The sequence below is a fragment of the Ambystoma mexicanum genome, chromosome 3q (genome assembly GCF_040938575.1).
Source record: "Ambystoma mexicanum isolate Mex_15411 chromosome 3q, UKY_AmexF1_1, whole genome shotgun sequence".
Taxonomy (NCBI): Eukaryota; Metazoa; Chordata; class Amphibia; order Caudata; family Ambystomatidae; genus Ambystoma; species Ambystoma mexicanum.
Window position 1 is genome coordinate 109919866 of NC_090926.1, and position 15975 is coordinate 109935840.

Sequence of the window (15975 nt, forward strand, 5' to 3'; positions counted from 1 at the left end):
GTTTCCTCCTACCAGGTGCTGTGACAAAGAAGAGTGGCTTGGATGCTCCTCCAAGTTGAGGTGAGTCCCTGACCCTGCTTGGCAGACCTGGTTTTCTCCTACTAGGCACTGCAATGATGAATAGTGGCTTGGATGTTCCTCCAAGCTGTGGTGGGTCCCTGACCCTGATTGGCAGACATGGTTTCCTCTTTCCTCAGTTCACTCACCTGCCAAGCTCTGTATACCTTTGTACTGTTCTCATAGTTCTTGTTATGGTCTCTTGATGTTATATTCAGACTTGGTTTACTCACCTGCCAACTACTGTCTTCAGATATATTGCTTTCAGAGTTCTCTTTGTGGTTTCCCTTATCTGACAATCCTGGGTCACCTTCTCTCCAGGTACCGCCATGAAGAAGATTATGCCTTCTTATCACTTGATATGTCCTTTTCTCAGAAAGATTGCACTCTCTGCCCGACCCTCTCAGGTCCAACTGGGGTCCTTCCTATCATCTATCTTCTTCTCTACCTGTGGGGTTCCCCAGGGGTCTAACCTCTCACCCTGGCTGTTCAACCAATACCTGGCAACTCTTGCCCACTGCATTGCCATTTTCTGCTCAAGTTTCCAGTGCTACGCTGATGACACTCAACTCATTTTCTTGCTGCCCTCGGCCACCTCCTCTCCCTATCTCATCTATGACTGCCTTACTGCCATCCAAAATTGGTGTGCCGCCAATGATCTTTGTCTGAATACCAGCAAGACGGATATCCTCCTCATCCGCACACCATCTCCATCCTTCTCCTTCACCCTCTGGCTGGCCTCTCTTGGCCCTCCTCCTACCCCTACCTGCGAGGCTAAGAACCTCGGGGTCATCTTTGACTCCACACTTTCCTTCTCCACCCATATTTCTGAGGTCTCTAAAAAGACAAACTTCTTACTGCACCTCCTCAGAGGTACTCTGCCTTCCCTCTCCTTCCCTCAGAAGCTCACTGTCTCCAGAGCTCTGGTTCTCTCTAAGCTGGACTATTGTAACAGCCTCTTTCTAAATCTACCTGCCTCTACTCTCTGCCCTCTGCAATTTATCAAGAACAGGACTGCAAGACTTGTCTTTGGCCTCAAGCCCTAGGATCGTATCGCTCCAGCCCTGAAATATTTCCATTGGCTCCCAGTGGATGCAAGGATTAAATTCAAAACCCTCTGCATTGTCCACAAGGCTTTCTGGGGCCTGGGTCCAAAATACCTTCAGCTATCCCTCTGCAAATACCTCCCCTCTCGAGCTCTTCGCTCCTCTACCTCTAACTCCCTCCAGGTCAATCGTTTTTCAAAGAAACGAGCTGGGGTAGATATCTATCTTCGGCTGGGGCCTCCCTCTGGGACAGCCTCCCTGCCAATCGAAAACTTGAGGATAACCACCTACGGTTCCGGAAGAACCTCAAGACCTTCCTCTTTGCTTCCGCCTTCGCTCCCCCTCTCCCAGCCGATCTACTCTCTCTTGCGCTGTGCACCTGGCCACCCTCTGTCCCCTGGGCACAAGTACCTGCTCACCTGCCACCCTCCTGCACTGCCTCCTGGCCCCTCCTTGCACTGGGGACTGTATCTGTTCCCTTACAGCCCCCCCATTTTTTTTTCTTTTTCTCCACTTATCAGACTTACCCAGTCTGCTGCCTTAAACACAGCACTTGCCACTTGCTGGCTGCACTACCACTGTTTATTGCCCCCATGTTCTATTTAATTTGTATTTATTAGTATGTATCTGCTCTCCTCTGCTCCGCACTTTCCACTCTCCCCCTTCCATGCACTTTTTCCCTTTTCCCATTCCCATGCACTTGCGCGATCTCAATGTCACTGGGTCTAGTAAGATCGTTGTTGTTGTTGTGTTGTGTTGTATTCTCCCCTGTTCCCCTCCCTTGCCTAGTCGCGCTCTGAAACACTTGTGTACGAGCGCGATACAAATAAAATATCATATCATATCACTTTGTTTCCCTTGTTATCACGTCTTGGTAAACTGTCTCTTAGGATTGCGTAGGGGCTGTCCTCTTTCTCCCACTTTTCATTTGTTATGCTTTTTAGGGTTTCCTTCACCCTCTGGTGACCCCCAACCGAAGGCTGAGCCATCCAGTTACTCCTAGGGTCTTGGCTGCAGTCCTCTGGTTGGTCGCAGGCTTCCCTGTGTTCTTTTCTGCTTTGCTTGTACTTTGGCATTCCTGTCTGCTTGCCACAATGCCTCTGTGGCTCCAGACCCGCTTTTGCATCTCCCTCTTCGCCGGACTGCGTGTTCCTGTTTGGCTGTGCTGCTTGCACTTCCCAGAGGCAGCCTCTCGGTTTGTTTAGAAGTACTGGTAGAGATCGCCCCCTCAGCGCCTCTGCACTTGGATCTGCTTTTGCTGGCCTTCTCTGCGAACCTCAGTTCCTCTCACGCTTCCTCTCCAGAGCGAGTAAGTCCATTGTCAGTCTTTATGCTTCCAACCAATAAGCCCTGGGACTGAAGACAAGACCGTTCAGAAAGGTAACTGAGTGATCCACGTGGCTCTGCGCCTCTTCCTCATCACAGTTTCTTGCTTCAGAGGTGGGCATAGGTGGATATCGCGTTCTCCCACTATAGTCATCACTGGTCTCATGGGGGTTTTCCCCTCCTATGAGATCCACCCTCTGAATGCCACCGGCAGGGGGACCATCGGGTAGCGGCCTCCAGGGCTGTCAGAAGATGTGGTGAGGCCCAGGGCAAAACATTTGGTGAGGCCCACTTACAATTTTTTGCACTCGGCCAGTAGCGGCACATCCGCAAACAGGAGACTCGAGAAATCTACCCTTGCATTTCTGTGCAGGATCCCAAATATGGTTTATTACTACAACTCCAAATAAACTACAACAAAGTTAAATTTCTCTACTGAAGAAAGGTTCATGCATACTAACTTTTTTATCATATGAATAAATATATATAAGATGGCATGACCTCTCCACTGCGCCACCTCCATTTCTCTGAGGGTCAGTCACTTTTCCAAGCAAAGAGTTGAGGGCAGATCTCTTTCTTCGGCTGGGGCCTCCCGCTGGAAACAGCCTCCCGGCCTTGCTGAAACTTGAGGAGAACCACCTCTGGTTCCGGAAGCACCTCAAGACCTGTCTCTTTGCTTCTGCCTTCTCTCTTCCTCTCCCTTGCTGATCACCTGCCTGATCCATGCACTAGTCACCTGGTCAAGCTCTGAATTCGGGCCCAGGTCCCTGCCTGTCCTGTTGCAATCCCGCACTGCCTCTTGGCTCCCCTGCACTATGGTCTGTATCTGTAACCCTACAGTTCCCGCTCTTGCTCTTATCCTCCACTCGTTGGCTGCACTTCTGAGTACCCACACTTGCCACCCGTTGGCTGCACTCTTGTTTGTCCTTTGTTACTGCACTTCTGCATCCTACCCCACCCTTGGCACTTCTCCCCTCCCCCTTCCCTTCCCTTCTTGTGCGCAATCTGAATGACACAAGGCCTAGTAAGATCTGTGTTTTGTCCTACTCTTTTGTTTCTCCCTCCTTGCCTTGTCACGCCTAGAAACACTTGTGTACAGGCATGTTATAAATGCCATATCATATCATTAAGAGCACCCTACCCCTGTGTGTACATTAAAGCACACACCATACACACTGACAAATGATGTACAGTGGAGGCTGGTAAATTTCTGAATTTAAGAGGCTTAAATGTTTGTGCCAATTAAACAGGATCAACAGAGCAAAATGAGGGAGCCCAAACCAAACAAGGGTTGCTTGAGGGGGGTTCTCACTCCCAAGAAAATGTTGGAAACATTGGGTTAAAAGTATGCATTTTATAGCACTTTCTTTGCAAAATTGGGTAGAAATCCAAACAGTTTGCAATTGGTTTTGTATGGAAGCACATGGAAATGTCCAATAGTTGCAAATCACACATTGTGCATAGGAACATTTTCCAATACATTTCATGCCGCCTTTCCATGCGAGATATGCTAGTATAAAAATATATTCATGCTGGTTGTTCTAATTATGTCGATGCAGGCTGCATCAATATATGCCATTATTACCATGTACGGACTCCCAGCCAGTAAAAATGCCATGCCACAGAAAGTATATCCAGGCTGACGGTCTATCATAAGTGTTATTACTGGATAGATTGGCCTACATTCAATGTGGGCCAATTTGGCCAAGTAGTATGTTTGCTTTAACCTTGATGCATAGTCCTGTGCATCAAGGGTAAAGCAAAAAAGAGCACTGGCAATGCTTACAGTTTGGGCATTCGTGTAGGCATGGTAAAGGCACTTCTGTATTGGTATTAGCTGGCCATTGATAGGGCCAGTGAAACATGGTTTGAGTACCTGAGCATCTAATAGCAGTGCCTGGTAAATGCCTAATACATATACAAAAGCCAAAATTTTTGGCTTTGCCAATGCTTATTTTTAAAGGAACTTCAGCGAAAGACACGCAGGGTGTTTTTAAATTGAGTGGCTGAAAGCAGGCCTGATTAAGACATTTTTATTACACCAGTTGCGTGTTTACAACTCCAATGAAGTCATGGGGCCTCATTACGCCCCAGGCAGTAAGGGGTTAATGGCGCCGTAAAAGGTGGCGGCGCGGTTAACCCCTTACCGCCTAATTACGAGGTCCCTTCGCGGGTCCCTACCTTAACGGCTGCTTTTACTAGCCGTTAAGGATTGGACCCGCAAAGGGACCTCGGAGGTAATTATGGTACCGCAATTTGCGGTACCGTAACTACCGCCTTCCCCATTTCCATTGAGCCCTATGGGGGCAAAATCGGGAATGGGGAAGGGCCAAGGGTGAATGGGTAATTACCTCCCCGCCAACCTTGGAATGGGGCGGTAATTCCGCCATTCACCATGACGGAATCGGTAAAATACCGGCGTCAACCATCGCACTAATAGCGCCATGGTTAACACCTGGATCGTAATGAGGCCCATGATCTCTTAGAAGACTCCTTTGAGGAAACACTTGCAGGCACATTGAGGGCAAAGTTTGATGGCAATGCATGTTTAAAGCTAGCTCAAAGAGTTCCAGTGAGGAGGTGTTTTGAGTGGGGAGGGCAGGAACTGGGTGAGAATTGCCATATGGATTAGCATGGCCATGAGAAGTCATTTCACTGTTAGCACCTGCATTCATATCCATACATTTTTAGGTAATTGAAATCGTGATGTGGGGTTAGCACTTGCATGCTAGGGGAGTGATTAGAAGGGAAGTGGTGACATGAGACATCTCATTCTCACAGCAGTCCTTAAGTGTGACGTTTCGGAAAGGATAGCAAGAGGTAGCTGGCAAGAGGTAGCTGCTTGTAACATTGACGCTTCACCAGAATAGTCTCATTCGAAATGTGAAAAGATGTTAGGTGCCCCCACACAAGGAGGTTTGCCCCATCCTCACAGCCTCTGACGTTAGCGCTTCTCCCAACATTTGAAATGTTAGTCCCCTTTCCCCCCTGACATTTTAGCCTAGGTGCACCCCTGATGCCATGAACCCACCCCTTAATGAAGTGGCCCCTAAGGCGGCTACATTTAGGCGTGGTGCTGTTCACACTCACAAAAAACACTTTCACCCATGCATTCATCCACCAGTTACACAACTCCATACATGCATGTATACATAAAACCAAACACAGCATCGACACAAACACCAACATGCATGCATGCATTCATACATACACATATACATACTAATTTAATTTAAATACACATATACACATTTAATTTAAAATAAAAACACTTACCTTACCTCCATGCACCCTTAAAAAGCATCCACGCAGCCGATTTATAGACATGCTGCCTGACAAGAGAGAACTCCTCTCCCATCAGTCAGCGTGATCACGCTGAGCAACATGAACATACTGACTGACAAGAGAGAACTCCTCTCCCATAAGTCAGCGTGATCACACTGACAACATGAACACACTGACTGACAAGAGAGAACTCCTCTCCTGTCAGTCAGCGTGGTCATGCTGAGCAACGTGAACACACTGCCTGACAAGAGAGAACTCCTCTCACATCAGTCAACGTGGTCACGCTGAGCAACGTGAACACACTGACAAGAGAGAACTCCTCTCCCATCAGTTAGCGTGATCACACTGACAACATGAACACACTGACTGACGAGAGAACTCCTCTCCTGTCAGTCAGCGCGGTCATGCTGAGCAACGTGACCACACTGACCAACAAGAGAGAACTCCTCTCCCATCAGTCAGCATGATCACGCAGAGCAACGTGAGCACACTGACTGACAAGAGAGAACTCCTCTCCCATCAGTCAGCGTGGTCACGCTCAGCAACGTGAACACACTGATTGACAAGAGAGAACTCCTCTCCCATCAGTCAGTGTGATCACGGTGACAACATGAACACACTGATTGACAAGAGAGAACTCCTCTCCTGTCAGTCAGTGTGGTCATGCTGAGCAACGTGAACACACTGACTGACAAGAGAGAACTCCTCTCCCATCAGTCAGCGTGGTCACGCTGAGCAACGTGAACACACTGACTGACAGAAGAGGAGCCTTCTCCTGTCAGTCAGCGTGATCATGCTGAGCAACGTGAACACACTGACTGACGAGAGAGAACTCCTCTCCCATCAGTTAGCGTGGTCAAGCTGAGAGAGAACTCCTCTCTCATCAGTTAGCGTGGTCACGCTGAGCAACGTAAACACACTGACTGACAAGAGAGAACTCCTCTCCCATCAGTTAGCGTGGTCACGCTGAGCAACGTGAACATACTGACTGACAAGAGAGAATTCCTCTCCCATAAGTCAGCGTGCAAGAGAGAATTCCTCTCCCATAAGTCAGCGTGATCACACTGACAACATGAACACACTGACTGACAAGAGAGAACTCCTCTCACATCAGTCAGCGTGGTCACGCTGAGCAACGTGAACACACTGACAAGAGAGAACTCCTCTCCCATCAGTTAGCGTGATCACACTGACAACATGAACACACTGACTGACAAGAGAGAACTCCTCTCCTGTCCGTCAGCGTGGTCATGCTGAGCAACGTGACCATACTGACCGACAAGAGAGAACTCCTCCCCCATCAGTCAGCATGGTCACGCTGAGCAACGTGAGCACACTGACTGACAAGAGAGAACTCCTCTCCCATCAGTCAGCCTGGTCACGCTCAGCAACGTGAACACACTGATTGACAAGAGAGAACTCCTCTCCCATCAGTCAGCGTGATCACGCTGACAACATGAACACATTGATTGACAAGAGAGAACTCCTCTCCTGTCAGTCAGTGTGGTCATACTGAGCAACGTGAACACACTGACTGACAAGAGAGAACTCCTGTCCCATCAGTCAGCGTGGTCACGCTGAGCAACGTGAACACACTGACTGACAGGAGAGAACTCTCCTGTCAGTCAGCGTGGTCATGCTGAGCAACATGAACACACTGACTGACAGGAGAGGAGCCCTCTCCTGTCAGTCAGCGTGATCATGCTGAACAACGTGAACACACTGACTGACAAGAGAGAACTCCTCTCCCATCAGTTAGCGTGGTCACGCTGAGAGAGAACTCCTCTCCCATCAGTTAGCGTGGTCACGCTGAGCAACGTAAACACACTGACTGACAAGAGAGAACTCCTCTCCCATCAGTTAGCGTGGTCACGCTGAGCAACGTGAACACACTGACTGACAAGAGAGAACTCCTCTCCCATCAGTCAGCGTGGTCATGCTGACAACATGAACACACTGACTGACAGGAGAGGAGCCCTCTCCTGTTAGGCAGCATGTCTACGTTGTCAGCTGAATAACGGGAGGCAGCAGAGCTCAATTCTGAGCCCTGCTGTCTCCCATTATTTTTCTGTTTGTTGCGGAGCCAACCGGCTTCGCAACAAAAAGCAAAATCATTGCAGGGGCAGAGAGCAGACAGCACAGTCCCCCGTGTGAATAATGGACAGGGGAGACTGTGCTGCCTTCCACTTAGGAGAGGGGACCGCGAGGACCCCTGCAAGTGCGAGGCCCAGGGCAGTTTGCCCTCCCTGCACCCCTCTCGTGACAGCCCTGGCGGCCTCACCTCACTGGACTCATGAGAACGGAATACCCTGATGGAAGCAGTGATGACATCCTGGGATTTGTCACCATTCCACTTATGTATTGTCCCCAGCGACTGTTCCATTTACTCCCCTCCACAACCTAGTGAGATTATCCTTAAAACTCAACACATTGTAAGAAGCTCACTGCTTCCTGTCAAATCTGATTTCTTATCTATTGTAGGTTCTTTTGTGATAAAAAGAGCATTGCTCCTCCGGTAAATTAATAAATTATTAAATGCTTGTTACACTTGCTGATTGTTTCTCCCCCAACACCTATCCGTGTTGCCTTGCAAGTTATTCCGGCTATCCCTATCTCTTGTCTGTGTCCTGATGTTTGTGGCATTGATTTGATGGAACAGGTCAGGATGGGGAGAGGCCAGCATAGTGGCTGACAGTGTCAACCCATGGGTGGCTGGTGTGGTATCTAAGAGGTTACTGCTCTCCACAGGGCATTCTTGCTAGTGGTACTGGCAGCAGTGTTGTTTGGGTTGGCAGCAGGTGTTGGCACAGCATTAGTGGCAGTGTCGGTAGTGGTGGGGTCAGGAGCCACAACTTCTCTGTTGGAGTCAGTCTGGCAAGTGGATGCAACTCGCCTGCTGGTGCTGACGGCAGATGCTGTTTTGCCAGGGGTTGTCCAGCAGGTGTCATGACTGTGGGGTGCAGGCGTGGTGGCTGGGGTGCTGGTGGTTGGTGTCCCCACCTTGGTGTTCTCAGTCAAATGTCTTGTTAACACTGATGTACTGGGCCCGGCTTCCTTTCCTCGGTGGCCTGTGAAACTGTTGGGTGAAAAATGATCTACAGTCACTGATCATGCAGACTAGCACATGGCAAAAGAAGATACTTTAGGAGGATGCTGACCGCAGGCTAATGGGGTTGGGTAGGCTCACATGCAGGAGGATGACTAATCAACCATTGGCACACATGCATCTGGGGTGTACACAGCTTGTAGGATGTGAGGGTTGAAGTTTGTGTGAGCATGGTACTGTGCCATCATGAACAGTATTTTGGCATGGCCCGCACACAGCGCTGGCGGGGTTGGGACTATGGTAAGGAGACATGAGGACTTGACCTACTATTTTTGAGAGCCCTCATTGACAGATGCATTGCACATATTACAGGCACATGTGTCAGGCCAGTTATTGGCACTGGTGTTTTCAATGGTGGTTCAATGGAATATTGGTGCTTTCGGGGTGCATTTGGGCAGAGGGGATTTTATTTCACTGCATGCCCACGGGCTGCCATGATCGGTGCATCTCCAGATTACAGGAGGTGACATGTCCATAGATGCAATGGTAATATTCTGTCTTCAAAGTCATGTCGACATGATGTCCCTCAATGGATGGCACTTTCATTTTGTTGCCAAAAGCATTGGTCGCATAGACCTTCAAGCATGGCCTTGGCCTTGCTATTGTGGCCATATAATTCAACAGACTGGTACAAGGCTATGTTAGAGAGTTACGTCATGCATTCATATTACTGAGGTGGCATTCCTTCTTACCAGGCTCGGGTTGGCTGGCTGTTCCAACCTCTGCTCTTCCAATTCCCTTGATGCCAAGCACGTGGCAAACACTGCTGGCCTTTTCCTCCCAGGGTGTGAGGATGAGTGGATCAACTGTGCCATCTCATGTCGCAGTTGTCTCCTGCTGGTGGATAGAGATTAGTGCCCAAGCCCATGTCTTCAAGCCAATTCACTTTTTTGCGACAGTCTTCATTGTCCCATGATATGGTGCCAAATGCTACCACCTTCTCACATATCTCCCAATGGTGTCCTTCCTATGGACAGAGGTTGTTTGTTCTTGTGCTCCAAATAGCATGTCAGCATGTCTGACTACTTCGTCCACAAGGACCTGGAGCTCTGCCTCAATGAATTTGGGTTTTCAAACCACACATTCCAGGCATCTTCACTTTGCCTTCATCAACTGGCATGTGTGTCACTGTGTCTGTGGTCTGACGGCAATAGGAAAAGGTTGAGTTTTAAAAGAAGGTCACCGCTGAGGTTCCCGTTTGCGGTATGATGCTATTTCCACATGGATTCATTCCATTGGGGGAAATGACCATTCAGCAATTGCTCCTTATTCCCTGGGGATAGTGATCATTTCACCAGGCTTTTGGGGATTTACTGAAAGATGTTGTTTGTTGGTGGTAATTCCATGGAGATCAGATTACCTCTACCGTCGAGGGTTGGGGCTTGCACACATGGACTCAATTTGGTGCTAATTCTGCTGGACATAGTCACAGTGATGGTAATTGTGTACAGCGTAATGAGGCTCATAATTTCTATAACCCCTCCTAAAGATGTTATGTGTTATCAAAGTTTCCACAGTGAGAGTCTGAGATAATACAGATGGCCCGACAGTAGTGCTATGATGATTTTGTATATGTTAAATGCATTAAATGCATAAAATGCATTGAATGTTGATATTGAGATCTTCCTGCAATAATGTGTTATATTGGAGCGCCTGCGGATAAAGAGTGTACTAACATTTATATAGTCAACATTACCACCAAACCAACTCTAGGCACTGCAAATGTGGGGATGATATTAAAGTCGTCCTCCCCCCAAAAAAGAAATTGTATGTGGTGATTCCAACATCCCCACAAGCATACCGTTTGAAAGTGGTCCACATACTGAATTTCCTACCTGATGGTTTGTGATTATACTGAAATCCCCACAAGTACCTGGTGGGATGGTTTTAAGATTAACACTGAGGTGCTATTCATAAACATACCACAAGGATAATTTATAATATTACAATTATGGACCGAGTTGGTGTGTAATGATATTAAAGTTCACAGAGACATGCTCTTTGATCACCTAGAAGTTATAACTCCAATGCTGCTGAGAACACGTGTAACATTATTGGAACTAGCTTCCCAGTGCTAAGAACAAGATTTACAGGTTTATAATATATTTACCACAAATATTTAATTGTTATTTGTATTTCTAGAGTGCTACACGCCAAGCAGTGCTTAGTAATGCAGGAAAACGCATGCATAGGTTCCGGGGTTAAAAAGGGTGCTGTCAAATGTTATTCAAGTTACTAGATGTATGTGTGAAATTACATCACAGTATTGCAGGGATGGTCACAGATAATATTAAAAATCACACTGATTATGTAAATGTCACTGTCCGTCTCTCTAAATAAAGTTGTTTTTAAAAAATCACTTACAAGTGATGTGAAGTGATATTGAAGTGCCCACAGAGATGTTTAAATTTAAGTTACTTTTATTTTATTTCTTGTAGCACAAGCCTAGCTTGAGAGCAGAGGAGAGCTTTACAGTAGGAGTGTGCCACCATTGGGGTGTGATACCTTAAACAGTAGCACAGTATGGTTGGTGGAGGTAGAATAGGATTTGTATTAATCTGGCAGATATAGTTGAAAGAACCATGTTTTTGGTGTTTGCAAAGAACTTAAGGATGGTAGGGGCATGTTGAGCCTCTGCCCAGATTAGGTTCCAGATGGTCGGGCATATCAAGAGATGCTGTGTTTTGGTATTACATTTTGACATGGTGTAGAAATCCCCACAGGAATACTATGTAATGATGCTGAAGTCCCCATAGAGCTGATATATGATGGTACTGAGGCCCCCAGAGGGATGGTGTGTGGTGATGTTGAGGTCCCCATAGGGATGCTGTTTGATGATGGAGAGGTCCTCACAGGGATGGTGTGTCATGGTATAGAAGTCCCCACAGGAATAGTATGTAATTATGCTCAAGTCCCCATAGAGATGGAATGCAATGATATTGAAGCCTCCAAATGGATAGTGTGTGCTGATGTTGAGGTCCCCACAGGGATGATATGTGATGATTTTGAAGTCCTCACATGGCTAGTGTGTGATGTTGAAGTCTCCTTAATGAAGATGTATAATGATATTCAAGTTTTCATATGTGGGCTCTTTGACATTAAATGCCTTACAGATGTATAGAGTAATGATGCTGAAGTTCCTTCAAGGAAGTAAAAGAGAAGTTTTGTGAAAATGTTGAAGTCATTTAAGAAAGTATTTATAGACCCAAGTGTGTTTTATATTAACTTTAACTCATGGAATCGGAATGTAACGTCAAGCTCTGCTTAGTATACGGCTATATCAGGAATTAAACAAAATCTCACCTGACAATGGGGGCATTACGAGTTGAGCGGTGTTCCGGCAGTAAATCCGCTGGAATACTGCCCAATGCAATTACTGTTACCGCCACTTCGTCCGGTGGATTTGCGCAAACAGGTGAAAAAAGACCATCTGAATGGGTGCATATAAGATGTGCCCATTCTGATGTCCTTTGTGGATTGGGCTACTTTCTATGGCGCAGGTGACGAGATGTGCTTGCGCATTCCATTACTTGCATCCCAAAACGTTTTGAGAGCATGTCACCTTGTGTCCTTATTTTAAAGGGGTTGTTTTTGAAACAACTGCTGTTTTAGCTGGTGTTTTTGCACTTTTTTAAAAAAAAAACTGCAGTTCACGGAGCATTTTGCTGGATGGCAAAATCACTATAAACTGGATAGTCTGAATAAGGCACAGGAATCAAGGGTTTTGCACAAAAGAGTAGGGAAAGAGGTTTCTTGCAAACATTATAGCCAGGTGAGCATTGAGCAGGCATTTTCTGTCATGGGACAAGTGATATTTTTGGCCACACTTAAATGCTTCAAAACCTCTGCAGTAATGCAATGGGGGATGTGAAGGCATCATGAGGCAAAACACAGGCAACAGATTCAAAGTTCAAATAGAAAGGCTATATTAACTTAAATATATACTATTTAATATAATAATAATATAATATACTAAGGTGGGATTTCTCTACCTAAATAAACTAAGGATAGTCAGAGTCAGTAAGTTTAACTTAAAAGTCTGTTTCTGTCCAAAACCTATACTTGCACTCACAACTAAAGCTAGACAATGTTTGGGGATGTCAGCAACCAACGCAGAATTGTTTAAAATAAAGTTCTGAGCTTCTTCCAGCTCCAGACTTGCTCTTGGCTCTCTTCCCCAAGTTCAAGACAGTTCCAAAAAAAGGTTCTCGGGGTTCCCTTCCCCATGTTCAATACAGTTCCACAAAAATGGTTTTGGGGTTCCCTTCCTCAAATTCAACGCAGTTTGTTACTCTTCAAATCTCATCAATTTGTTTAATTTGCTCTTTCTTTCCATCGCTTGAACAACTTTAGGCTGACCAGCCTCAGCCTTTTGACACCTCTTGGTTTACTCCAAGGAATGGTTCCTTGGTCTAGGCGCAGTTGTCAGACCATGCGGTCCACCCATCACAGGTCATGCAACCGATAACCGTAGGCACTTTAGAACAGTTCATTCTTCCTCATAGGACTTCCTTGACCACACAGGTTTCCACTCTGCATCTGTGCTATAAGTCCACTTATATTTCTGGTTCACTTTACTGGCTTCTTACCTCGCTCAACGTGTGACTATCATACACTTTCCTTCATGATATCTCTTCTGGTTACCACCTTGCTTTCACACCATCCAATAGTGTTATCTTTTCACTTTTCTTGCAATTTCTTTTTCTTTCAATTTTGCTAATTCGCAAATGTACTTCAATTTCATTTTCATACATTCAATATTCTCATATCCTTCTCTTTAGTTCAGCAATCAAAAAATATTCAGAGGTTTTCAACTTGCTTGTTATTCAATAGTTCATATTTGGTCATTCAACCCATTTAGCAGTATTCAAAACATATAACTTGTTTGGCAATTCGCTCAGTATTCAATAATCAACTTTTTGGTCTCCAGACCCCTTTTCCATATCTTCTTGCTTGTTCATCATTCGACGCAACCCACACCATTACCCTGGAGCACCCCGGCCTGAGTGAACCTTCCAAGTCACTCACTGGTGTGTGGCCGCTCCTCCATGTGCACTGGTTTCGCTCTTGGGTTCTTACTCGCTCCTCTCACTCCCCAGAAGCTCTGGCGAGAAGCGCTCACCCTCTCCAGCTCTTCCTGTAGCAGTTGGCAGTGTCTCCGTGTTCCCCACTCCCAACTGGGAACACAAGGAAACAGGCTTTGTGCTGCTCCAGAGCCTCTTGCAGCCCGCAATGGCCTCAGCGTCTTTCTGGCTTCATGGTTGTCAGCGTCCTTTTCACCGGCCCATATTCTGCCTGCTCAACCTCGGATGGCTGTGCTCTCCGGTCCATGTGTGAACACTTAGTTTCACTTGCCTGGCCATAGTTATTGGGCCATGCCTGACCCTCACAGCAGTCCTCTGGCCTCCTCTTCGTCTCAGTACCAGAGTGGTGAAATGACCTGTTAGTGTTTACTCTTAGTCCCCTCTTCCTCGTCCCAGTACTATAATGGTTTTGTATGCAAATTACAGAGATAATTTTAAAGGCTGCAAGAGAAAAGGGAACATTGGCATACCATCAACATAGAATCCTGTTCTTCCTGGACTTGGCACCAGTGACAGAAAAAAGGAGACTGAACTCTATAAAGAAAGCTTTCCTAGCACAAGAATTCAAGGCAGGATTGCTCAATCCGGACACACTCCAAGTTAAGTGGAAAGAAAAGAAGTACATCTTCTGGAATGCCGAGAAGGCTGAGGACCTACTAAAGTCTACCCCTGTAAAGACTGCTACTTAGGCAAAAAAGGGTTGATAGTCCATGGAGTACCTGAGGGTGAAGGTTGACCTTGTGACTACCTTGAGAGAGTTCATGCCCTCTCTGATACTTGGGCTCCCATGCCATGTAGTAATCTCCTGATTATGTCAAATTGTACATATATTATATATGCTATTGTGAGGATGTGAAGCTAAGCTATGTGGGAGTTGAAACCAGGCCTGATACTCATTTTGGTTCCTTATTGTCCATCTTACCTGATAGAAAAAGATGGGAGAGGTTGGCGGCCTACTGTAATGGTTTTCTGCTGCTGATATCAATATATATTCATGGCACAGAGTATCTTGTGCATCTTTTTTAAGAGATTGATAGGGTCTTTGGTGTGGGAGTAGATGAGCGATAGCCCATTGAGGACACCCGACGACTCAGGAGTGGGTTAGGTTGCTTCTTGTCTGTCTAGTAAGCTGTGCTATGGAAATGGTATTGTATGTTTCTCAGGAGATGAGACCAAGTATATTTGTTTTAATTGAACTGAGGGGCTGCAAACTTCTGATACAGCCTGTACTCCGTGTATATGTACAGTGTTGTGTTCACCCCTTTCAGGTTTAAGGGGACTTCCAGTGAGACCCCTCCATTTTATCTTCACAGTGTTGTTGCTTTGTTATGCTTTCACATTGAAAAGGAGCCTGGCATGTTAAGGGCTCCACTCGTGTATGGATTAAAAGTAAAAATGTTAATACAAAAAAATTAAATAAATACAAGAATGGCAGCATTGCTTGCATTTCCACTTTGCTTCCGTGGCAGAATATGCAATGAGATCTTTGCATAGAGGGAGGGGGCAAGAGGCATGAAGTAATGAAAGATTTAACCATAGAAATAAATCAATGTAATACATATCTGGGAGAAAGCCAGATGTTCTGCCATGTTCTACTATATCTGTAAGAATAACCAGAGACATGTTTAGGAATACTTCGGTTATATTTGCTAAGACAATTCGAATAATATCTCTTTTTCACAAGGTCAGGGAACAGGCCCATTGAAACATGTACATAGCTAAATATTTTACAGAAAACAAAATAGGCAGCGTGTTAAAGGTGGAAGAGAACAGAGTCATGCACTAAACTGTGAAAAATTACATTTAAGGATCAGACAGAATGGATCTGATTATATTAAACATATATTACCCATTAGAATTGCACTGCATTCCGGTGACTGTGCCATTGGAACAATATGAATGTGTTACTTTCTCTACTCTACTTTACAGATGTTTTCCCAATTCTAATTTTTTAGGTGTTGGCTCCTCAACCATACATACTATAGCAAACAACAAATACTTTGAGTGTGAAGAGGGGAGGATGCCGTTCACGGGTGGCAAAATATATGACATTGGTTTCACCCTGCCCTCA